General features: G+C 49.1%; 1 protein-coding gene across 2 annotated transcripts in view; it reads right to left on the reverse strand.

Annotated features, from left to right (window-relative positions):
• LOC128894111 (uncharacterized) overlaps positions 1-26,358 on the reverse strand; it is a 257,394-nt gene that overhangs the window by 102,642 nt on the left and 128,394 nt on the right. Inside the window, exons 1-2 of one of the 2 annotated variants that reach the window (XM_054155582.1) lie at positions 3,373-3,385; positions 2,468-2,508 (exon numbers count right to left, since the gene is read on the reverse strand). The exons of the other annotated variant lie outside the window; for it this stretch is intronic. The gene's annotated coding sequence lies outside the window, so the exon portion shown is untranslated. Of the gene's footprint in view, positions 1-2,467; positions 2,509-3,372; positions 3,386-26,358 lie in introns of those variants that run through there. 2 annotated transcript variants of the gene reach the window in all.

The following is a 26,358-nucleotide window of genomic DNA, read 5'->3' on the forward strand; positions in this document are numbered from 1 at the left end:
TGTCTAATTCGCAATGAAATCGCAGGCTTTCGACTTGACCCTCCTTTCCCGCGGAAGGAACAAACACCTCGCTTGTGTCTCAGGGAAAATTTATAATTACTCGTCAAATGCGAGCCGTCGCGGGTTAGAACGCGGCATTATTTTAAGCGCGAACAAAGCCGCCACTCGGGTTTTCGAGCTGCTCCGGGTAATGAGTAGGATGAGTAGGATTCCCCGACCTGGAAATGACGGATCCATTGTTCGCGATGAGTTCGCGAGAGCGCTAGGCGTGCGGCAGATACAACAAAACCGAGGGAACTTTCGTCGGGCGCCGACGACGAGGAACGCCAACCTCGTTCCGTAGAAATTCGAAAAATGGACCATCCCGAGGAACCTATAGTCGGAACAGAATTTTCTCGTCGGCCAGGGCCATTCCCTCCGCCAGGAATTCTGATTTTTTATTACAGACGGCGAGAGGGGGAGGAAAAATTTACACGTTGCAGGTGTGGCTCATTTTTAATAAATTTGGTGGAGGGTTTCTTATGTTTCCGTGATGAAATCACCGTATTTATATCGTCAAGTGTGCTAGTATAGCGATAGGGATAAGAGTGCTTAACACTAAACCTACCAACATGTACTTCCATCTATTTCTACCGTAAACAATTAAGTGACTGGTCTTAAAGACACTTTTTTGAGAGTAGCACAAGTGCCCCTTACCGATTCGTCCAAATCCATCGCACAATTCCAAACGTAAATAAGACTAGGCTCGATCGGCGTGGTTTCGGTATCGGATCGGAGGGTAAGACGGATCGTCGGCCCTCCTTCTCGAAGAAATGATCGAGGTTACTCGGAATAATAACGGTCGTAAAATATAATGGGGTTCGAGGTGAATCCTCGAACGAATCCGATAATATTTAGGTGATCTAATGACACCGGATTTATGGGCCAGGTGTGCCTGCACGATTCGAGAAACGGTACGAAAATTGAACGCACATATCGAAGATGAGACCACCTACACCCACCAAATATCGATACAGAAGCTCGACATCGCTAAGATGCCGAACCATCGAAACGTCGGCGTTACGATGAAACAAAGACTCGGAATAATAAAAGACCGAAGCTCCACGAAGGAAGCTTCTCAGGGAAACGAGATTCCTCTCCGATCGACCCCGGAGCGTTTAGTTAATAACAACCTTTCAGGGAATAATTAATTTTGCTACGGGGTCTTCGACGTTCCACGCCGCGGAAGGCGAAGGCGGGTGGGGGGGGGGAGGAGGGGGGAGGGGGGGGGGGAGCTCCAGAAACGTGCACGTCCGAAACGCGCTCGCGATAGCCCGAGCGAAATAATAACGGGCTCCCCGGTAATTGGAATTCCGGCGTGGACGTATTCCAGGGCAGAAATAATATTTCTTTCCCCGGTTGTAATCCGTTACGGGGTAGGGTGCAACGCCAACGCCGACACCGACACCGACACCGACACCGACGCTGCGTTATCTTCGCTTCGCGGCCGAGGCACGTGAAAAAGGAATTAGAATTCGCGGGAAAGAGTCTAGATTGAAAGGAACGCGGGACGGGGTAGTGAAATAAAAAGGATGAAACGCGAAGGCGAAGGAAGAAGGGCGAGGAGGCCAGCACGTGTATCGCGTAGGTCGATAGCACCGCGTACAAAAAAAGAGCCCTGGTTTTATTGGCCTTTCTGTCCGCAATTGGAACGCGATGCGCAACGACCGATGTGTCTACCGCGGATGAGATAATCGCTTAATTACTTACTTAATTACTCCCCGATGCTGGTGCTCGTACGCACGCGAGCCATAAAAAAAAAAAAAAGACGGGGGAGAGAACGCGCGAAAGAAGGGAGAGAGGAACGCGAGCTGTTCTCCAGACACGAACCTCCGTCGCGGGTATCGAGAATCGTTCGTATTTCGAGGAAAACGCGCGATCGAGGGGGATGGGGGTGGCAAATGCGCCTTTAATAAATACGAGTTGCGTGAGTGGCGATAATGGACGCACCCCAGCGAGCGGGACACGCGAGCGACGATATCGGAGCGTGAAGGTGGCGAAGGTATCGGCGTCTCCGACTCGGTCGTCTAGTCGGCTCGGTAATTACTGGTTTCGCGTGTTAATGTCTTTATGGAGAGCGGACAAGGGGACGGGAGGCCAACCGGTTTGCCACATGGCACCGTTTCCTAAAATAAGACGTTTCCCGGTGCCAGGGTCGAAGGGGAGCCCTGGGACCCCTTGTTGGAGTATCGATGCCGGGAACAGCACGAATCACCGATCGGAATAATTACACGCTCCGTTTCCCCCCTATCAGATGGCTGATCACTTTCTACCGCCCGCATGGTCAATTAATAATCTCGGCTCGTGTGTTGCGTACGTCGACGGACGCACGATCCTCCAACGCGTACACAACGCGTCCTTTGGTTCTTTCGTTAACCCCTTCTCAAAGAAGATGATCATTCATTCATAACTCAGGTAGCTTACTCACAGGAAAACGTCCAGACCTGCGATTGGCCTTGCATCGCTCACCTGCAACAGAAAGGAAATAGCGTTAGAGCGATGGAGAGGATCGAGGCGAAGGATGACTCGATCAGAGAATTCGTCGAGAATTGACCCGATCACTGCACAAATCGATTAACTCCACTTTTTGAGTTGCATATTATCTCATCGCATTTCTCAGCTTTTTGTTTTATGGAGTTAATCGATTTCTGGAACGAACGGGTCAATTGAATTTTTCGTTAGAGTTTAAGAGATCGAAGGTATCGCGTTAGAGTTCAAAAGATTTCATCGTCGGAAAATAGTCGCCCGGGCATGACGGCCGACGTAGTTTCTAACTGGCTGCCCGAAAGTTCGCGGTAGCTCGCAGCCTGGAATATTAGAAGCAACGTTAGTCGATTCGCCGCAATCTGCGGGCTGTTCACGAGCCACGCTTGACAGGAGCGTGCGAGAGTTGGGTACACGATAAACAGGAGCCGGGTATAGCTGTCGCGTGGCTCCGGGCCACGTCTGTCTTTCAGTCAGTGAACCCGACTGGCCGAGCAACTTCGTCTTCTTCGAGAACAACCGATACCGCCACGACGATCGCTGCCGTGGACTCGCGACTCCGCACGCGATCAACGTTCTAATCCGGTGCGCTTAGATCTAATTCCCACAGGTCTGAAGCTGGCTACACATGCTCTTCACGGAGAGATCGAACGACCATAGGGATCTTCGTTTATATTTTGATAATCACTATCGAGACATTTAGTAATAAAATCGAAACTTTTTATTAATAAAATTAGTACTTTATTACTTTATTTTAGTACTTTATTAGTACCTTATTTCATTATACCCCATTTCAAATATAGTTCCCAGCGACACGAAGAATTGAAATAGTCATCTAAAGCTACCTACCCTGATTGCACTGTGCAGGATCTGAAATCGAGCAAACATTCGTCGATGGGGACGTTTCTCAAAGGCGAGCTGGCGAGGCTAGGCGAATGTAAAAACAGAAGATCCGGAGTAGACGCAACAAAAAGACGTTGTATCGGTTGGAAGCGGTCTTTGCCAATGAGGGATCCTTTCATGGTCGACGGGACGCGAAGGGAGATTTAAAGATGCACGCGGAAGAGAGCCTCTGTCCTTTCCACCGAGCTTTGTCCTCGGGACTTTCCTTCCTCCCCGATCTCTCGTCCCCTTTCTGGGTCCCGATGCCGGATTCGATGCACGGAGATATTCCTCGGGAATAACAGGCGCGGAAAAGTTCGCTCGGGCATAACCGGGGACGACCGATTAATCGAGTTATTCCTTTACGATTTTCAGCCGCTCCGGGATTTCGTGGGGCTCAAACGTGGTCCGAAAGCTCCGTCGAGGTCTCTCCACCGGCATTATTCGAGCCGATCGCCTCGGGGGATGGAAAAATATGCGTATATACGCGTGGTCGATAGTCGGAGGCCAGCGAAGAAAGCTTCTTATCAGGGAGAAGAAGCCCGAACTTATTTGCACCTCGATAACTTTGGAACTCTAATCTGCCAGCGTCGAGAAGCAGCAGCCCCCGCGCGCCGTTACACCCCCAACCCCCAAACCTCGAGTATTTTAAAATCGTAGCCCAGACCGATATTAACAGACTCGTCGAGCTCTGGCACTTTTCCAATATCTTGAAAAATCTGCTCGTTCCCAACGAGTAATCCGAGTTAATTAAATTTCCACCGTATCAATATTCCAAACGAAGCATGAAAGCCCAAAGACAACCCCGCGCTAGCGATCACGGCATGTTAACATGTTTCGACACCCGTTACGGATCGTCACTCACGTTTCAACGTCTCTCGCGTTGGCATTTTTCGGAACAGACGTTTAATTTTTAATCCAGGCCACGCGTCGAAGCAAAATTTTCGCCGCGAATTACACGTCGCCGCGTTCGACTTCATCCTTCTTCGTTCGGTCCTGGAAAAAGTTCGCGGGAACGTACCGCGGACGCGTCGAGGATTTTTCCGAGCTACGCTCCTCTATTTTTCTTTTCGTTCGTTCCCGTCGCTCCGCCTGGCCTGGTTGCAGACCATTCCATCCCGTCGTCGAGATAAATCAAGATATTATTCTTGCGTTGCCCGAACATGCACCTACATTTTCGAACCAAATTTCTCTATAAATAACGCCCGCGAGTCTCTCATCGCGAACTTCTGCAAACTCCTCCCGACAACTTGCAATTTCCCGGTGCAATCATTTTTTTTTTCACGGCGAAGAGACGAGTTCTTCCCTTTTTGTTGTTCCGCGAAATAATTCGCCGAAACCGGACGTCTTTTTATCGCGGTTCAATTCGATACTGTCGTTCATAGCAGCATTTAACTCTTTCAGAGTCCACTATTGAGAACACAACGTTAATTATTAGGATTTTTTGTTTATACTAATTTTAGTCCAAGTTGACCGTAAAAAATTCAGATCTGAAAGGGAATCGTCATCTCTCAACGTCAATTTCGCAAAACGACCGGACGAGTTCGCCGCGATAATGAACTATCCTGAAACTGCGCGAGACATCCGAAGTCGGGCGACTAGAGCAAACGCGGTCCATTGTCTTCGTTCGAAGGGAACAACGGGCCTCTTTGTTCCGTCGCGCGAAGACGTAGGCGTTGCGTCTTCGGAAGCACGAAACTCGCGCCTCTCGGCCCCCTGACATTGTTTAAAATCTGACGGAGATATCGATATCGCACCTCTGGTACCGACTAACGAATCAGCGTTATTGTTGCAGCATCTAGTCGGTTCCGGGGGCGAGGAACGTCACGCGTGGATGTTGCGGGCTCGGTGTAAGATTTCGTCTGGAAACTTCGCAAGGTAAACGGATCCGGAAGCGTAGCCAGACGGCGATTCGCGTTTCTAGACGATTAGTCGATGGGGAATATGACTCCCAATGCGGTGGGACGAACAGTGGAGACGATCGAAATAAATAAAGGCCTCAAGTGGAGAGTTTTGGTCGAGTTGAAACTCTGATTAGTGGCTTGTTCGAAGAAAACAGAGTATTTTGAAAAAAGGTGATAATACCCCGAGGATTCAGGCCTATAAGTTTCATCTAGAAGAAAATTCTGGCCGCCGTTGTGTCGAAGAGCCGGGACAACGTCTCCTGTAATTCACATACACGCGCACACACACATTGCAGTGTTCGGGGGGAATCTCAGCTCGAAATCGAAGAACAAAGTGGAAAACAAACGATATCCGTGTACGAGGTACGGACAGACTTGAAACTCTTCCACGGCGGACGGACACGGGAGGCGCGGAGCGAACATTAATCCCATTGTCTTCGTTCGAAGCTGACTGGCAAGAATGGCGCAAGGGCCTTCTTTCCGTGAAACGAAGACGTACTCGCGCTTCACGGTGAATATACGCGAGCCACGCACGGACAGGTAGTCGAAAACACACGCGCATAAAGGAGATCGCGGACGTTACAGCAGCGTTCGCATTCTCGGCGCGTGCAACGTCCGCGAAACAACAATGGCGATGAAATGCGCTCGGGTCCAGGAAACCGGAGAGGCGTTGCCAGTTCACCGATGGCGGAGTCGCGATTAAAATATTAAGTCCGTGGGAAAGTCTCGACTCATTCCCAGACGCTTGGAACTGTTTGGAAATACTCGAGTCTAGCCTTATGACCGAGTGATTCTAAAGATAACATCGAGTGCACCGTTCTCCAGGATGACGTCTTGCGACAGGGATTGTGACACGCCTCGGGGCTGGGTTTAATCTTGTGAGTTTCTTGTTTTTTTATACATGCTCTGCGATTTAATTGTCCAGCACCGTAATGTATTACCTAACGACATCAATGACAATATCCTCTCACGAATCTCGACGCATCTGCAGCAGGCGAAAATGCACGCGTCGGTTTTGTTCAACGCGAAAGGTAGACAGACTTATATCCCGTCTGGAAGAGCACCCGGAAGACGTATACCGTCGCGAAGTGGTTGCAGACCAACCGCAGGGTCCCTTCGACCGACGCGGTTCGTATTTTCACGGGCAAAGGCGGCGTCGAGGCAAGTTCTCGAAGAACGAAAGGGTGTCTGGAGCTCTCTCCCCGCAGAAAATACTGCGGCGCAAACTGAAACTCCGCCCGAGCTGGCCCCACGGTCTTGTCTCGCTTACTTATGTATGAAAGCTACGGCCTACGTTCAGTCTGTCCCTCCTACGGTCTTCCCCCGTCCCGCTGAGCAAACTTCTACGTTATTCATACGCCGCGGATGAACGATGAGTATCTGTCCGACGGGTCCGCTAGACGGGGGTCCGTCTATCGTGGAAGGTCGTCGACTGAACTTCGCGAAAACTTCGCAGAGACGCGGGCCTGGTCCTCGAGTGCGACAGAATTTCCAGAGGGGAAGCTGAAGAAGGATTTAATCCTTCGCGAGGAGGATGAAAGGCTTCCTGGAACGAAGATGCTGGCATTAGTTGCGGGGGGGAAGTTTTCCTATTCTGTGTCTCGCGTGGAAGGGGCGAGAAGTCACTTCAAAAAATAGAGAGGTTGACAGAACTTTTCATTGGGTTTAGGGAAGACAGGGACGCTTGAACTATTGGGTTGTCCAAGAAGTTCGTGGGAATTTTTAAGAAAAATTCAAAGGCACATTCGAGTTTTGATACACGAAGAAATTTGTTCGTATGAACTTTTCATTGTAAATATATACGCGCGTAAAGTTATAGATAAAACGTTATAGATTCCCAACCATTTCCGAAGTCTGGATCTCGAGTCCTGGCGATGGTACGCACACTCCAGGCACGTGGACCGATGACTTAACGAAAGCAAACAGCCTGGTCAATCGCCAGAGTAAGCCCCATCGATCCAGCCGCGACGGCACGGCCAACGTACCAGAGAAAACTCGGGTCTGCCGCGAAAAAAGCTGAAACACTTCCCTTACATTGGCCGCGGAGGGTCCGAGGGGGCGATTTGGGGGAAGAGAAAGTGCTATTCCGGATAAGCAGGAACCGTGTGTGTTCCAGTTAGCCGCAAAAGTGCATTAGCAGTGGACGTCTGCCTGGGGTTCACGGAAGTAACGGGTCGTGATAACGTTTCCGAAGGGACGCGGAAGTTACGGCAAAACTGATGCACTCTAGATCCGAGTGGGATGCTGGCCGAGCAACGAGAAACGAAAGCAATTTCTACGCGACCCTTCACTTTTTGCGCGTACCTTTTAACGCGATATGGAAATTAAGCGATCAGTTGTTCTCAATCTACACAGAGTGGAATAAAAATGTTTCATGGACGGTTCGTCGACCTTCGTTAAGAGCTACGCGAGAAGTGGTCCGTGTTAACGTAATCAGGAAGTAAAGTAAAGAGGAAAGAGTGATCAGAAGGGAATGATCGGTCTAGACAACTGACGGAAATGTCCGAGGATTATGGAATCGAGCGATAGAAGAACGCAGCGACCGCAGAGGAAGAAGAAGTAGCATTCGCGGATAAACAGAGAGCAACGTTGCTGCTGGACAGAGTGAATTATGGGACAATTAGTTCCGGCAGATATATAAGCCTCAGACGCAGAACCAGTCCGTCTTCTTCCCTCCTTTTCTCGTCGTCTACTCTCTCGGTCCGCGTGCTGCCTACAGGGGAGGTTTCTGGTCTTAAGGGACGCGGCGGGCTACCGAAGCGGAGCGGAGCTTTCGCTCGGTGTCCGCGCGGACCGAAAGCCAAGAAGAGCGACCGGACGACTCATTAACTACCGTGCTCCCGTGTTCTTTGTGTCTGGTCAACGTTCCACCGACCGTTCCCCCGTTTTCCTCCCTTTTTCCATCCTCGCGTTCCCCGGATTCCGCTTAAATCCACTCCAGTTTTTCGTCCCCTCTCTGCCTTCCTGGCGTTTCACGCACAGACTATTCCTTTCGCGTTTTCACCGACTTCCGCGCTGCTAAAGAGCGCACAGCGTGCAACTACGAGCTAGAGACCGATCAAAAGAGAACGAAATTGTTTCTTCTGTTGGATGACCAACGCAATTAATCGCAAACGTAACAAAGACCATAGACCCGTCCTCAACCAAACATCCTAATCTCGGTTCCTAGTTTCTCACTCATCCTGTACTTCGTACCCTTCCTTCGACATCTTCTGGTCACCAAAAGGGCCACTTGTTTTCGGAGTCGTTCGAACGTTTGACCAACAGGTCTCGAGTCGAATTCGCGGGATTTGAATTCGTCGCGGTCGAATCTGCGTCTAGCGCGAGAATCAGGTCGTGCAAATATAGTGGCTGTCGTTTAACGAGCCGCGCTCCCTGGGACTGGATTTATACGGACAGCTATGCAGCAAATGCAGTCGGTACGCAAGAAGAATCTATTCTCGTAGGTTTCCATCCAATTAACCTAATACTGGACCTGCAACACGGAAGGCGTCTCGCTGCAACCAAGTCCCGCGAGGATAATTGACATCCATCCTGAAATAACGCAAAATCCATTTTCATATCTAGCCACGTGCCCTCCCCTACTTCCCTATCGAACAACGCCATCGAGAGAAAGGCGTTTTCTCATATTGCTCGTTAATAGAACGCACCACCGCTTCGGGGTGCCTGATTAATGGCTGTGCTAATCAAATAAACAATCCTACATCTGTCGACCGAATGTGTTACCAAGCTGCGGGTATGTCCTTCTCCAGTTCCCCTCCTGGATAGAGTCGAAAGAAGCCACGGTTTGTGTTTCCGTCCAACCAGGCTCTGTCCTTCCGACCAGCGCGAGAAAGAAACCGATTGCGCGGAGCAGCTAGGCCCCGGAACCGCGAAGAAAAACACTCGAGTGGCTCCCGAGTGGCAATTAGAAGGATTAATGATTCCGTCCCCAGGGACCAAGCCGTTCTTTACCGTCGTTCTGTTCGACGTCTTCCTCGGCGGCGTTTGTCATCTTACAATGGCCCCCGCCAACGGGGGAAGCTAGAGAGCCACGAGGAGCTGGTATTGTCGCGATTAGACGGGACTCGTGTACGGCTCTCGTCGCGCTGCGGCCAGCTACCGTTCATAAATCAACGTTCCTTCCGTTTAACGCACGCGGCTGCCCGCGCGGTACAAGCGCCGTGATCGTCGGGCTTGGAACAAGGGAGAAGTAGGTACCTTGTATCCGTGCTTCGGGTGGAATGTTTGGGTTAAACGAAGGGGAAGAAGAATCACGATGTGGGTGGCGAGGTGATGTTCCGAAGGAAGGTATTCCTGGAGGAGTAATACCGTCGAACGAGGCAATTACTGATTTTTGTGTGTACTTTATTAACTCTTTGACTGCGAAGGGCGTATATATACGAGAAATGGGGTCAGAGAAATGTTTGCATTCGTTAAATCGATTTTTTACAAAGTACCAGCTTATAGGGGATGGTGAGACAAAACGTCTTTATATTTACAGTTCATTTAAAGGATCTTCTAAAATAAAGACTCCTTTTGACTGTAAAATGAAGAAGAAGCGTCGAGTCGCGACTTTGGCAAGGAGAAACGAGTTTCCCGCGAGCGGTGTCGTAAACGCGGCAATTTTCACGGTTCCAACAACCGTATCGAGACGTCTCTGTTAGCGAGGAGGTTCTCTTCCCGTGGAGAGCTTGCCAGGTCTCGAGCGTGACGCGGACGCAGGACGTCTCAGTTCGCGACGACGTTCCTGGAACGAAATTACCGCGAGGCACGTTCCACCGCAACGCCGGAACGCTCGCCGAGCTCAAAGTAGATTTATGAACGCGAAGATCAACGCGGAACGATATATGGGTAATCTCGAGAGCTGTTGCAAACTCGTTCGAAAGTGAATACTCGCGACAAGCGGCCGCCAAACCCCGGGGAACTTGGTTGTTTTATTCTCCGCGACGCTTTCGCGGTGCCCGAACCCATTTCATCCTGTCGCGTAATTCCCTGTCGATTCTTCTTATCCACTTACTTCGGGTTCGCGGGAAATCATCGTTATAGCGTCGATTGTGCACGTTTGGCATGTCTCGCTTGATTGATATATATTTCATGACTCTTGGGAGTGTACCTCTAAATTATGAAATTCTGTAAACACGTAAGAACGAACCTAGGCGTACCAGAAGAATAACCAATAGTTCAATCAACGAAGGAGCCACCAACGAAACGTAAACATTCCGTACATGTTATTCGAAGAATTGATTCCAACTCGCAATCACCTTTGCTTCTCCAGGATTTCGAGGCTACAGAAAAAGGGATCGTCCAGTTCCCATTCTGGAAAAAGCAACGAATCACGGAGCGAGTTCTTTCCGCGATAAGATCTCGGAGCTATCACAGGCACCGTTATCAGGACAACATTTCCCAGACAGTGACACTGGCTCGCTTTTAATCCGCGTCTGGCCGTCTCGTGATTTCCTGCGCGCAGTCCGTAAATCACCGAGGCGCAGGGAACGCGCAGATTTCGCCGATCCCGAACGATCTCGTCCTGCTCGCACTCGTAAAGAGCACCTCTGCGACGAGTCGATCTCGCCGAAGATCGATGATGATACGTGGAAACGGGAAGACGATCGGCTACACGGACTGTCCAACTGTCGCGGCCATGTCACAGTTAGTTACGTGCGCGAGCCGAGGTGCTCCAGTCGAGCAACTTCGCGTACCCTAGCACGATGCGATCATTTTTAACGCTAAATTTGCTATTCAATCGCGGCACGACTCCATTAATCCCAACCTGTCCACCGACAACCTTCGAACGCACAGCTATAATAGTTCATCGCGTCGAACAACGATTTCACGTTCGGATAATCGCAGCTTATCCTGCGAAGAATTTGGAAGCGATGACAGAGTCGAATCAACATCGCTAACTATGTTTCGTGAGACGATTATGAGATCCCAGATTCGTTTTATTAATAAACATAGAATTTCGAACGAATTTTCTTTAAATTCTTCCCAGCTCTTAGCGATAAGTACCTACACTTTCGGTATGAATTTAACAGAAGTATCCCAAAACGGTTTCGAGTACTACTTTGTCTCGTTACAAATCGTCAGTGTGAAACTGACTTTTCTTATTATACCGCGAGGAAGATTAAACGCAGAAATTCATACTCGGCGCTGCACTCGACACGAGGATTCGACTTTCCAGCGCGATATTAAATGAAGTTGCAATTCAAAGACAGAAAGGCGCATATTCCATTACATTGCAATTAAGTTTTCCTTTTCAGAAATACGCTCTCGCGTGCCGAAACAATTGATATTAGAATTTTCAAAAGTAAAATATTAATTGCACTTTAATGGGGTTCGCGTTTCTGTCTTTGAATTAAAAATTCATCTAATGTTAAGTGTAATAACCACTGGCGAGTGCAACAGGAAGACTATTTCCACGTTTAATTTTTCTCGCAGTACAACGGGAGAAGCTTACGCGGAGAACAGTTTTAATTTCCGACTGAATGCATCATTTGCATACGTGTGTTTTAATTCCATTTACAAAAATTAATTCAACTCCCCTGAATCGCTTTGTAACTATGTTAATTATACCGCGAGATGAAGCACGTTGGACGTCTTTTTCACTTTCTAGATCGTGTCTCGAGCGATCATGGCGATTTTTCTGGTCGTCACACGTTCCTCCAGCTCGAGGCGCGACAACATCGTTGCCCATGCTATTTTGGTGGCTGGCAAATCCTCGGCGTGTCGCGTGCGGACGCGAACGAACACGCGGCTCGCCTAACCGTGTCGTACAATTTAGTAATGATCGTTGTAACGACCGATCCAGCGGCGTTACTATTTGCGTGGGCGCCGCGGGATCGACGACAGTCGCCCGGGAATCAGGAATAATGTATTACCGTTGTTCCGACCGACGAGGCGATTTGTAAACGTATTTGCTGTCCGAGTGGTAGCCACCAGATCTATTAAGGGTAGCCGCGCTTCGAAACTTTCAATTTGTTGTATGAAAGAATTTGTATGAAATTTGAACTGGTACGCTTTGAAGCACTAGCAAGACATTTCATTTCCACGGCTCTCCTGTCATGGTAGAAGAAGGTTCGGTCGTCTAAATTGTTTTCTCTCTCTAATCCAATTGTCGTCGAGTGCAAAGGGTTAAAAACACTTCGATAAAGTACACGCGCTCTGGAAAATAATACTCTCGTTGTCCTTTCGATCCATAGCAGTGTAGGTATATCTGTATACTGTCTGTTTTGCGCTCACCGAAGAGCATGTGGGTATTGTCTGGGATCGTTCTCCGCGTCGGGCGATTCATAAACAGCTTCCTTGCTGAACAAGGAGGCATCGTTCGCGTACGAACGAGCACGCGAAGTTAAACGAGCGCGATCAAATTAACGGAGACGAAGATTCAGCGTCGGGAGGCGCCGCGAACGGTAACGAGAATCAAAAGCGTCCTCGAGCGTTCGTGTTCCCGACGACAGCGGAGGCGAACAACGTCGCGAGTTGTCTCCCAAAGCGGGACCAGGCGCACACCGTCGTTTGCCGGTGACACTGTTGGCTAAATATACGCCTCGGAGGCGGTTAAAACTGGAAGGAACGTTTCGCGTGCCTCTCTTCCCCTCGTCGCGATCTTCTCCAGCTCGCTCGTTTAGTTTCTGCCTTCAGTATTCCCGACTCCACGCGCACGAGTCACCAGCACGACTGTTCTCAGCTTCCGCGTGTCCTCGCGGCTGAACGGAGACACCGAGAGGGTTGAAGCGAGGCTCCGCTTCGATTTTTGAAGAAACTTGGAATGGGCGCGCTTGAGACAGAGATTCCGTACCGTTGTTGTTTGTGTTTCAGCTCCATCTGTAATATACTTGACTTTGCACTCGGATGGTCCCTGTGAGGGGCCATCGTAGGTCTAATAAATTTGTTTGTGACACCACCGCAAACACAAAGAATTTAATCGAGTCCAATAATACCAAAAAAGACACGTTGCCGAAGTTGAACTGTTTTATGTAACTTCCAATGGATAAATGGATTCTCTGTTCACGAAATCTGGGAGACTTACGGAGGGTTAATACCATATCGCGTCGTCGCCCTCGGTTCTCCCAACTCTTTCGCGCCCGTCCGGCTGCTCCTCGTACTTTCATGGAAGAACCGCGTTCGCAGGATTGCCTGGCAGCCGCAGAATCCGCTAATTAGCGGGATCTGGGAAGGTCGAGTGTCGAACTCGAAACTTCGGATTCGAAACTTACAGCTCGAGGAACTTGCCTCTTCTGCTTTGCTTAAGCGTCGTTACGAACCACTTTCAGCGAGTTTTAAGACTTAAGACTTTTTTTTTTACGGCTTTTGTTTGCGAAGCGGCTGTGTAGCGAGGTGGTTGAAGCTAAAGCGCTTCGAAATATTATATTCGCGGTGGAATGGGTCACGATCCAAGCAACGTTTGAGTCGTTCACTGCACGAATCGATTAACTCCACTTTTTGAAAAATCTTCAGAGGCCATTTTCATCGCATTTCTCGACCTTTTATTTCACGGAGTTAATTGATTAGAATTTCCTCTACCAAAAATCGCAAACATCAGAGTTCTGTATCATCCGAACAAATTCCACCCCGACCAAATTATGACTTAAACTCCTCTCAATTTTCCATAAACTACAAGATATCCAAATTGCAACGATATCCTCAGCGTCAATTAGACCCGAAACGCCACCTGATCGGAGCAACGTTCAGCAGAGTCGACGTTCAGTCTCGCGACAGGAATCGATCGCTGGAACGCGACGGATTGGTCCCCACCGATTAATTCGTCCATGGTGCTTCTAATAATCGTAATAATAATAAGCATTTTGACGGAGGGGGGAACGCGATGCTCATCGCGAGAGCGTCACGTCAATCGCAGATCGTCGCGTAATGACGTTCAGACCCGACGAGGGCCGCGTGTCGCGCGACAGAACAACGCTCGTCCGCGATGCCCGCCTATAATTAAGCTGACAAGCTTTGACGACGTACGAGGGCAGGAACAATACCGGGTAGGCTCCGTCCGTGACCGCAGAACGCGACGAGCAAAGCGCGTCACGCGACGCGACAGGACGCGGTCGTGTCGCGGGCAAATGTACTCCGCGCGGAGCCCGTTCGTGACACCATTATTTCGAATATCCGTCAGGGATAGTCTGCGGGCGTCAAAAAATACGCCGACCACCCATCTGATTCTGGAAATTCATCCGTGTTTCGTCGATACCCGTCGACGTTAACTACCGATCATCGAAAGTGATTGCCGCATCCCCTGCGAGGGTTGCCGAGGAATTGATTGCCTCTGGAATCGAATCTAAAGCTGTAGCCATTTTTTTATCGTGTCTACCTAACGCCTATTTTGCTTAAAGTTTCGAGTAAGTCCTGTAAACAAGTCTCTACGCTTCAATTTCTTTCACGATCTATCATCCGACCGAAACCCTGCTCGTATCTGGGTCACGCGAACGCGTTCCTCTAATTTCACCGATATCGTCTCACGAGAAGCTCGCAAGGTAGTTACGAAAGGAATTGGACACCGGGAAACGTCGGGGACCCCTTTGCGAGTTGCTGTGGTTCGAATTTCTCGGTCGTTGAATTTCAAACCGCGGGAGAATCGATCACCCAAGAGTCGTCGGTGTCACTTTAAGCTGCCGCGAGGTTAGAGGTAAATAAATGATGAGACGTCGATGCATCGGTCTTTGGCATCTCGCATGGGCGGTCCCCGAAACGCGAGAACACTCGAAACTCGATGCACTCCCGCGGTTCTCGGATCGATTATACGCCCGAGCTGCGAACGCGAAAATAGCAACCGTTGTCGCGCGGGTCGCGTCATCCGCGATGGATCGCGCAACGTTTCCGACGAAGGTTCGGCATTATTTCAGGAGAATGTCGCGTTGCTCCGAGGACGCATATAGCCTGGATCCATTTTGCAGCAGCGAGGAACGAACTCGGTCGATGGAAACACAACCGGTTGTCGATGAACTTTGGCTACGGCGCGACTCATGAATTCGAAATCAACTGTTATTAAGGGGGAGAGATATTATTTTCGACTCGCGTGAATTTTCCAGGGAGATCGATTGCTAAGAATACGCTGGGTTGCGATTTCGAGTAACGAACGAAATACGAGGTCTTGAAATGTCGAACAAATATATTTATATATTCGTCGGTCTCGTTTAAGATTGAAAAGATATTTCAGGTATAGAAACGAGATAAAAATACACGGTCTGTGAAAGCATACGTTTATAAGAGCATCGTTTCGTATCTAATCTTCATTAAAAGAATATCATCGAAGAGTTTGTGAAACCCTTTAGGTCCTACTTTTTCCTACCATTTAAAATTTTGCCCATTCCCGACTCGAAGCGACCCAAAAACGCGGGAAAGCGAGGAGCTGCGCCGGAAGACGAGCAATTTGTCGTCGAAATCAAAGAAGCCGAAAGGAGAGTCTTCGCGTTCGTTTCCTTTTTGGGGCGCGCCGGGCGGTGCAAAATGGACGAGGAAAAAAGTGATCGCAATCCAGCGAAGGAGGGTCTCCCGGCCGGACCAACGGGACGGCGAAGCCGTGAAACTGGAGAAACAAAAGGCGAGGGAGAAGAAAGAGGGCGGAGGGTCCGAAGGGGTTGGTTCTGCGAGGAAACGGGGGCAGATTTTGAAAGGCGCGAGGAGATCGAAGAGAGAGGGCCTGCGACCTCGTGCAATTTCTATTGTCGAAACGTCGGGGACTGCTGGAAAAAGAATCTCTGAGGGAATGGGGAACAAAAGGGGCGGGTGGACGGGGGTCGGAGCGTGCCGGGGGTAAAAGCAGCGAAGGAAGCCCTGGCTCTTGCCAGTTAAGACGAGCCAACTTTTCCGCGGATTCCGATTGTTTTTCCACGCCGAACGCGCTGCTGCCGAGCCAATAAAACTTCGTCTCGTCGGGGACGGGGGTGACTCTGGGGCTCCTGCAGGAAGTATAAAACCGTAAGAAAGGCCGACTAATCCCCGACCAACGATGCGGCGCCGCGAACGAGCTGGACATTGCCCTGGATTCGCTAGCCACCATCGTTGCGAAGGAAACGGAGCTGGACGCGAAAGCGCTCGAGTCCTTCGTCATGAAAATGCCACTAGTCTTTTGCAAAAGAATTTAGGTTCCCGCGAGTGTTGATTTTATTAACGAGTTTCAGTGAAATTCAGTTACTAGAGAGAAAAGGGTTAACATTCTTCATGGAAGTGTAAGTTCCCATGTTCCTGGATCGATAATATTCATGAAATATGAGGATAAGATTGACTTATCCTCGAGTAGGAAAATGATACATTTATAAGTGAAATTATTATTGAAAGAGATATTCAGGTTGCCTGGTTTAGATGTGACACTCTTAACGATGGCACGATGTATTTGTAAGAATAAGCAGAAGCTTGTCGTCGCCCGTAAATAAATAAATAGAGTCCATCGACGAGCCATTCGTCCCGAATTAGAGCAAGCTTCTTCGAACGTGTGTACCCTAGTCGCCGGGAGTAGGTGGCGAGGGAACTGTTTCAGCTCCAAGGCCCTTGACTCGTGTTTGCTCAGCATCCTTTCATCCGCGAGATTAGTGGAACACGCTTCCAAATTTGACAAAACGCTTTCGGAACACAGCCCCACTCGAGGACGCTCGAAACGATAGACTCGCCTAAAGATTTCCTCGATGATTCCTGGAAACGGGGAGATGAACGGACAAGCGTAGACAAAAGAGACTTTGTCGAATCTACCTGCTGAGTCAGCGGAGCCGAGCACTGCTCAGCGAAACCACTGTGCTCCGTTCTCGGCCCACCTACGTGGATCTTAGAAACTGGTCCCTGAAACTTGTTCTAACGATAACTAAATACGGCGCGCGACGTGTCGCGAGCGATACGTTCGTCCCGTTGTAACTCTCTATTTGTTTGCCTCTGGTAGCGTGCAAATAAACGCTCCGCGCGGCGCTGCGAGTATAGCAACGTCGTTGAAACAGCAGAGAACGCGTTGCTAACCCAGTAACGGATTCTCTCCCTCTGGTCGTTCTCGAGAGCTTGGAGTTTTCGAGGAGATATTCCAAGGCGTTGATTTAAGAGATTTTTGGAGCACGAAATTGTCAGGGGATAGTTAGTTTCGTTGGAACTCGAAGTATCAATAAAATGACAATCAGGCTACACCTTCGAAGTCACCCTCGAGTTGCTGGTAGATACTAGAAGAAAAGGCAAAGAGTTACCTCGATGGACACTAATACGACTTTCCCAAGATACATCCTCCGACCTTAAAGCTTTTCGAGCGCGTGAACATCGAAAACTGCGTTCACCGTCTACGTGGACGTAACCCCTTAATCCACGCTACAGCCGATAACGACGGCAACTCTCGCCCCGTTGTTTGAGCACGGCTTTATCGGTGATCCACGGCGATAGACCGCAATTATTCGCGTAGTTACGAGTCGGAGCGAAAGAAAAGTGGCCATCGCGGGGGCGGGTAAAAAAGTCGAAACGATAAACGCGTCGATTCCGGTCGGATAGGCACGGTTCGAGGAAAAGGAATCGCGTGCGGATAACGAGTTCACCCTTTTGGCGTGTGGGGTAGGTCGAGAAAGCGACCTTTCGTACATTCGAATGTCGTCGTCGCGTAATAGGCTGGAGTTTCTCGGTTTCCCTTCATCCATGTGCTCCTTCGCGACTTATTAAGCCGCTGGCAATCGTGCGCTTTATTGACGCAATTGTGTTCCTTGATAAGATCTTCCCTGCTGGCCGTCTACCTCGGGTGTTGTCGAGGTCGACGAATCGACGAATTCGACGCTTCGAGCGGATCGAACGTGCGAGTTCGCGCAAAGAAACCTTTCGAATCTCGTTACCGGTATCTACTTTATCATCGAGGGGGCTCGCTTTGATCTCTTCACAAAAACATTAAAATCCCTCGCTTCGTGCGTCGCGATCCGCTCCAGGGCGGCGATTATCCGACCTTTCGTTCGTATTTCCAGTGCGTTGATTGGAAATGCGAGCTCCTCTGGGAAATTGATATTTCTGCATCTTCTGGTGGCAGAAAGGCATCGTTATCTCTTTGGATCGTTCCTGGTCATGGCGTGAAACTGATGGACAAAAATTAAACTCCAGATTCGATCATTGTTCCTGGAGGATTGACGATGCTATACCAATTCAACTGTCTTCTCCGAAGAAAATTGAATTTCTGCCTTTGGAGGCTGTTGCGTGTCTATTTTCGATCAATTCTTAAGTGACCAGTTCGGTAAATTTCCCCGTAAAAAAGAAAGCTACGCTACACTGAAATTTGCGATCGGGTCTTATCGCTTAAAAAAATATATTTGAAAAACCACTGTAGGTAGCGTTATTCCCCAATCCCCTTGAAAATCGACAATGTAAAAAGTCTTGAAAAATCCATCGACGCGTGTATAAATATCCCAAACAACCCTTCCGAGTCCCGGTATATTCGCCTATATTTCCATTGGCGAAAAAGCGAAGTAGGGCGCAGCAGCGTGTCGCGCTCCAGTTAATTGCCACGCGTTCGCGAGTTTCGATTGTTTCGAATCTTGCACCGAGCACCGTCGCCTCCGACTGCTGGATATTTGTTTGCCTAAGTACATACTACCGGTGCAAGTACAGTGCGCAGAAAACAAGGGTGCGAGAAACTGCGACGCGAGTCGATACATCGCGCGGAACTTTCTTCCTCGCGGATCGCGAGTCGAGCGCGCGATTAAATATTAGACGTGCGTGATAAACAGGCTCACGGGGCCACCATGATTATTTGCTTGGAATTGTGTTTTCATGCACTTACGGCCCGTCCCATAAATATTCGTATCCTCTGACCGTATACGTGAATATACTTTATATTAAATAAATATTTCTTGAAGTTAATTCCATTTTGATGCGCGGATTCTATTTTACCGGAACCCTGAGATCTGAATTTGCGTAAAGGCCTCCTTTTCCGCTCAAAGACACGATGGAAATTGGGAATCGCTTCGAGGTGCGCTTTGAACGTTAACGGTTGCTCCTTTCCTTCGTTTTCGGTGCTACCCGCCTCGAATGTCTCGTTTCCCAAGCGAACTTGCGACGTAATTTCGAGCGGCAACTCGCCGCGACGAAAATATTCCCCGAAGCACTTGTTGTTCAACGACCTATGCGCGGCATCGATCCGGTGCGTCATTAGCCGTGACGAATGCGGCGCCTATGACGTTCCAGTTCGCATCGAATATTCTATGACAGGAGAGAACTACGTCACGATGCAGCGGTCATCGAAGACCTTCGTCGAGCAGCTATTTCCGTGCTCAGACCTTTAGAGTTTGTCCTCCATTCCGCCCCTAATCGAACCCGCGTCAGCAACGTGTCCATCGCCACTTCCTGGCGATTACGTATACATATCCGCGATTCAGGTACACGTTTCTTTCTATACGAGGAGCCGCGACCCCGTTCGCGGAACTGGGCCAATTACCCCTGTTTCCGGAGCTACTTCTGTCTATTGCCCAGCTGTTATTCGCGGTTAAACGAGAATATACGCGGTTGCTTCCCGAATGAACCCTTTTTGGATGCTCCCCGAATAGTCAGAAAAATCATGCATGACTAATGCGGTAGTATTTTTGTTGGTCGCATACATCACAGGGAATGAGCTGGGGGAAAGGTTGATAAACTGTTGGGGATACATTGGTCAGTCTAATTCCCGAATGAGAAGATATTTGTATAGAAATGAATATAAATAATATGTATGTACAAAAATCAATAAATTCTGGGTCAATCACATACATCTGATCTACAACAATGTATCTGAAACGAAATACTATCGAAAGTGAGTACGACTCTCCTGTTGTACCAACTGGAACATTTTACCGCACCCGTCATCTTACACACCTACAATATGTTACAATCATTCTCTCAGGTGAAAAGCTTCTACAATTACACAGATCTCATGCACCGCTCCCTTTCAGTAAAAATGAATTTTCTCGAACCAAAAATCGGCTCCCTCGAGGGTGCACAATGGGCATCGCGACGACCGAAGGCGCCCGCCAAGTAAAAGTTGGGTATTCCGTGCGGTAACAGATCCACGAGCCCCGATTAAAGATGCGCGACGATAATAGCGGCAATGAAGCCACGAAGAAAGCCAGCGATTCGTCGACGTTCTTTTGTCACGACTCCGCTGAAAACTTTCCTCCCGCGACCGCAATGCGGACTCGCGTTACTATTAATATTCCTCTCATCGATTCCTCATCCATTCATCATTGTCTTCGCTCCGTTACCTATAATCCAACTTTTCCCCGGTGGGAAGGGCGCGCTCGTTAAAAATTTCATAAGACCGCGTTGCTCGCTGCTTTGTTTCCTTTATTTTCGTTCTTCCCCGCGGACCGGGTCCGGCGAAATATGCGCGCGATGGAAAGAACAGGGAAACGGATAGACGCGCAGCCGGGGATAACGTTTCACGATAACGCATTAATAACGAGATCTCATCCCACCCTTTCTTAGAGGATATTTTATAGGAGATGGACAGCCCGGCGGGGAGATGAATTTATCACGTTTAAATTTGTTGTTATATCGAGGGTGTTTACTCCAAAATAAAATTTCACGAATCTTTTTGAATGGTTTGGCACTGATGAGTATAAACCCACCCCCTACACTCGATTCGAGACTTCGGAGGTAGGTGATAAGCGTCGACCCCAATCGGAACGGAACATTAAGGAGAATCAGTGAACGTGTATTCCGTGCATTTTGAATGGCCGATCAATTATTCAAATGATCGACCCGGACGTGATTTCCGCGGAGCGGGGCGACAGGTGGCGCGAAGCGGCTGGCATGTGCGACTAATGTTTCAGAGGAAAGTTCCCCTGACGAGGGAGAATACAGCTGTCGAAACGATACTTGGCTTTACGACGCGTTGGATGATCCGAGCAACCATTGGGATTCCAAATTGTCTCGCGATCTTTTTTTCAGCGTCTGTTTCCGCGAGAAAGAGCTGATTCCATTACTCCCCGACGATACTTTGTCGAACCACTTTGGCGGCGTTCGCGATTCTCAGAGGTATCCCTGATTGCTCGGTTAACTTCACTGTGAAATTCCGTTGGAATCTAAGTTGGATCGAATGTTCCAAATGAGAGGAGGTTTGGACCCGGCAGGAGTGATTGGTAAGTAGCTTCGGTCGCTGAGAACAGACCTTTCGTTGATAGGGAGAGAAGTGGGCAGGGTTGCTGCACTTGTTTCATGGAAACTGCTTCGTAGGTATAGATTCTACAGTCTAAGGCTACAGTCTGAGGTATTTAAAGAAATTAATCGAGTCTGAAAAATGTGCATTGAATCTGTTTAGATATGCTTATTTTGATGAATAAAGTTAATTTATACAACCCCATCATCGAAATTGAAGACTACAGCAATAAACAATACCACCGACGCTTAGTAACGGAACAAAAACTGAACACAGACGCATTTAACCATCCTCTACGCACCACGATCCTTTGGCCAGCGACATTCTTCTCTCCTCGATCGCGGATTATCCCGTACCCTCGAGCGGATTACTTTCGGTTCAGGCTCGAACGATCGTCGGCCGTTCAGATTCCGCGCGGACCCCCGACCCCGCGGCGGGCAGCAATTAATTATGCCAATTGATCGAGTGGGGTATCGGTCCGGCACGGTCATGCATGTTAATGTGCGAAAGGACATCTGTTTCCCCTTTCCGTGCACGCATGCTCCGACGAGCCGAGCACCCACACTTGTTTCGCACCGCGTAAAATCGCAACTGCGTCCACCCCCCCCCCCCCCTGACGTAGGTAATTAAAATGGCCGATCGGAGTAGCGCGTCTCGCGCAATACGGGACACGGGTTCCGTATCAATATTTTCCCGTGTTTCGGGGGCAATATTTTCCAACGCTTTCATATCGATGCCGGCCGAGAAACGTCGGTGGCAATTTCGGTGCTCGCTCGGACGCGATGCGCACGCTATACGTGAAAAAAAAATAATAGAAAGAAAAATCAATGCCCGATTCGTTCGATTGCATTCCACTTTTAATCGTCCACTTAACGAGCCGCCCTCCGGCTCTCCCAGTTATTTTAGCCGGTTTAATCGCGGCCGATGAAAACAAAATTTTCAACGTTCCTCCCAATTGATTTCCCAATTGTCGTACCCGGCGCCGATAATTGGAAAATCGAAATCCACGCGCGCGTGCGTCCATCCTTGGCACGCATATGTGCGTATACGCGTTCATATTTGTCCCCGACAATGCCGAGAGAGCAGTTAGGAGGCAACGTATGGTCGGTGCAGGAGATCAGGTGGATCCACAATGGTCTCGCAGGGGCGGGCCAGGAGAACCTCGAGCCTGTGGACATATGCTGCGGATTTTTATGGGGTGCGGACCTCGACGTCATCCCCCGCCGACGCGACGGGGCGACCCTCCACGCAAACGAAGCGACGTCGTGTCCATTGTGCCCGGACAATTCGCGTCGAGACGCGGGATCATCAGCGCTCATTGTCACCGACTAATCGAATCTGGCACCGAGCGAATCGTCGACAGGAATCGCTCGGTCGTGTTCGGACCCTCGAGTGCCATAAACGGGTCTCGTCGTCGCACTGTTGGCCACAAATGCTGGTTTTCGTATGCAAATAGTGGAACTTCTGATAGAAAATCGCGGATATGAAATTTGCATAGGAGTTTGTGACAAGTTTGTAACTAGTGGCTCCGAAATTAGGGAAAAGTTGAGCAAGAGTTTGATTGATTTAGCTCGAGGTGGGGAACACGATCGATGAGCTATTAAGCTTGATTTAACAAGGGTTTTAAAATTAACAAAAACGTTCTACGATCTCGACACGAGAAACACTATCTGTGCCAGTAGTGCACCGAGTTTGACGAGACTCGGTAAATATTTTCGAACGTTTTTCTGGCTCGGGGCTGTGTCGACTCCCAGGAAAAACAAGTTTACCCATAATCTAACGCGGAACACAATTCTGTATGATTTTTACAACGCTATTATTATTAACAAAATTGAGTCCAAAGCTCCAGTGTAACTCCGTGTAAAAGTGAAATCCGATGACTGAAGAGAAACCAGAAACAGAAACTACAAATTATTAACTGTACAACGAGAACTGGTTCCATATTTTTACTGAAAGGTGACACCGACCATCGTCTGGAAAACGTCAGTATAGTATTCGTCGAAAGACGACAGTGGACGCGTGCCACGCTCGTGTTACGTCCAAACGGCCATTTTATGCGTCGAAAGGGACACGCTTGTCGTCGCGATGCCAAGCTTCCGTTTGGAGCCGATGAACATCAAAAGAACCGAGGCCGACGAGCAGTCTTCGACTCTTGGGCAGGCGCTCGGCGTCTTTGATCCGGTCAGTATTCCGTTCCTCCAAACGACGCGTCGTGAAGATGCTAATAATCGCCTTGGAAGACTGTCCTGGCCAGAGGAAGTAGTCAATCGAAGGGAAGCCCGCGTGTTGGCACATGCCACTGCACCGCAGGCTAATACAAGAGGATTTACCTTATCCTTCCGTTCGAGGGACGCGGTTCAAAGGGACGGGGTGAATATCCAAGAAGATTCTTGCGGAACTCGATGAATGATTATTTAGTGGAAAACGTGAAGTTTTCTGGAGATTCAACGATAAAACACTTCCGATTGCGTTTTGACTATAGAGAATCTTCTATTTATATTTCTGTAAAAACGCCTCTGTCATTTTTAACACAACTTTCACAATGCAAGTTCGCGAAGTAATTTCTCACGTAAAATCTCCTTTACATTCCTTTTACGTCCAACCTAGTTTCCTCTTTCAACGTCGACACTTTAATCAGATTTATCATCTCGAGCTGCCACCTTAATCTTGACCTCATATAAGATATCGCGTAATGGTGGTTAACACTGGTAAAACACGAATGTACAGTCGGAGCGGTGGAACCTGGATAAAAGTAGCAGGTAACGGGTGAGCCGCGAGTATTCGGCGCTAAACGAGAAAAACTACCCTCGAAGGACGTTCAGCGTCGATCCCCCGGCGAGTTCCCTCGACAAATTCAACGGCAAAACGTTTCCTGAATGCCGGCCGACATTTTTGCGAGCCTCGACACCGCAGCGTGTCCCAGCACGCTGCTGGGAATCTCGGTGCATTCCACGCGAGACACGTCTCCATATTTAGCAGCGCGAGCCGGGAGTTCGTTTAGAAACGACGGGCTCCTGTGCAATTTTAAACTGGTGACTTTAATCGCGATCGAGGATACGTTCAAAATAAGCTGGGTAAGAGGTTTCACTTGTCATCACTCTCGTGGATGCATTGTTTATCCCTCCCTAGCACACGAAAATGATTAAAAATTTATTCACGATCGTCCATCGATCACTAGATGATTATTCCCTGGTCAAGGTTCCACCCCCTCGGGTGTATCGGTTAGTCAACGCGCTGCGAGCACTTCCCTTCCACGAATATAATCGGCAAGCGGAATCTAGAGGATCTCTGACTCCAGGAGTAAATAGCGAAAGCTCGAAAGGCCGAAAAGGGATGGGCGGCGGGGGTCCGTTAACCGAGAGTCGGCCGACGAATATACGTGATCGGAATCGCCGCTCGAAGGGGATGAAAGGAGTCTCTCGGATAAAATCGGCACGTTTCACGGACTCGGGGATCTCTGGCCATCGTCGAGGCTCCTCGAGATTCGGAAACGCTTCTTCGACCAGAGATGCTACCCTCGGATACGCGCTCGAAAGTAGAGGGAGGGAATCGAGAAACCGGCTGAAACTCGTGGCCCCCGAGGTTTCTGTTACTACTTTCCACTCCCCAAGGGAACATCTCTGATTCTCGCTCGGCGTTCGCGCATCCGGTCACGTAACCAATTATTCAATAAATAGAACCCCGCGGTAACCTGGGACTGACCACCAACCGCGGCTCGAATTATTTCGGATATACGTTGAATTATGCACGACTAATCGGCGCCTATCGACGAAATATCGGTTTTTAGGAGGGGGCGAGTCGCACGATACCGTTTCGCCTCTTTCGGGATCGTCGATATCCGCCGCGCTGGGACCCGCTCGTTTATTGGCCCTCCGACACCACCGCCGGATCGAATTAAGCGTCCGCGACAACTTTGGCAGCGGTGAAATTTTTTCGAATTTTTAACGATCGCGTCGAAGTTAAACGGACTTATTTGTAGCGGCGATAAAGCCCCGCCGCGAAAGAGAAGATACAGGTTTACTTTGGAGCTTCGTGACAGCGAATATTTGGACGGATTACGCGATCTATAAATACGGAGAGAGTAAATGGTGGGCAAGGATGCAAGTGGATCGTATTAAAAACGATGTCTCACAATTGGAGACGAAAAGTCGCGGCGGATGCTAATTGCCGTCGTTCCTCGAACCGTACACACGGTGAATCCACGAGTCCTCTCCAGGAAGCAGTCGTGGCACGCCTATCGGGCCATGTAACCAGTCATTTAATAGCTACTGCACGCGGAAGCGTATTATACACCGTTGTTGTGTATTATGCGAGAAGGCCCGCACGGAATACGGCGGCCTTTCGCATTAAGAATGCCAGCACGAGGAGCGTGTATGCGCGAATACGTGCCTAACCGGGTCTGCGAGACCACGGGGGAGAGGCTGGACGATCGAATGGAGAAAAAGACCCGGAGGAAAAGGATGCTCTCATGGGGAACGGGGACGCACGCCAGGAAGTGCGCAGACTACGTAGCTCGTTAAGCACCACCGAGTCCCGTAACATCGCGGATATATTCCATAAAGGTACTGCTCCACAAAAAAATTACTCTATATACTGGAAGGTGGTGGGTCCACTTTCACTTGGTAGCTTTTTACTTTCTGACGATTGGCACCGTGGCTACAGGATTCAAGGCGTGTCTTGCCTTGTGTCTATTATTTAATTTAGAAACAGACAAACTTCTTTAATGGACATAAAGGACACGAATATTTCCGAGACTGACTGTAAGTAACATGTTCAATGTCACGTCGATAAAAATCAATGAGCTGATGAATGGTAAACAGGAATTGAGATTCGCAGCAACGTTACTTTCCAGTCCATCTAATATATGTGTCCCTGTTGATGCTTTTCGAGCATTTCATCCAAGCACATTCGTAGAAATCTGTGTGTATACCTAGAGCTACTCCTGCTTCGAGTGTTCCAAGGCAGCACTCGAGGGGTTTACAGTCTTCC

The sequence above is a fragment of the Hylaeus anthracinus genome, unplaced genomic scaffold (assembly GCF_026225885.1).
Source record: "Hylaeus anthracinus isolate JK02 unplaced genomic scaffold, UHH_iyHylAnth1.0_haploid 3, whole genome shotgun sequence".
In the NCBI taxonomy this organism is placed as follows: domain Eukaryota; kingdom Metazoa; phylum Arthropoda; class Insecta; order Hymenoptera; family Colletidae; genus Hylaeus; species Hylaeus anthracinus.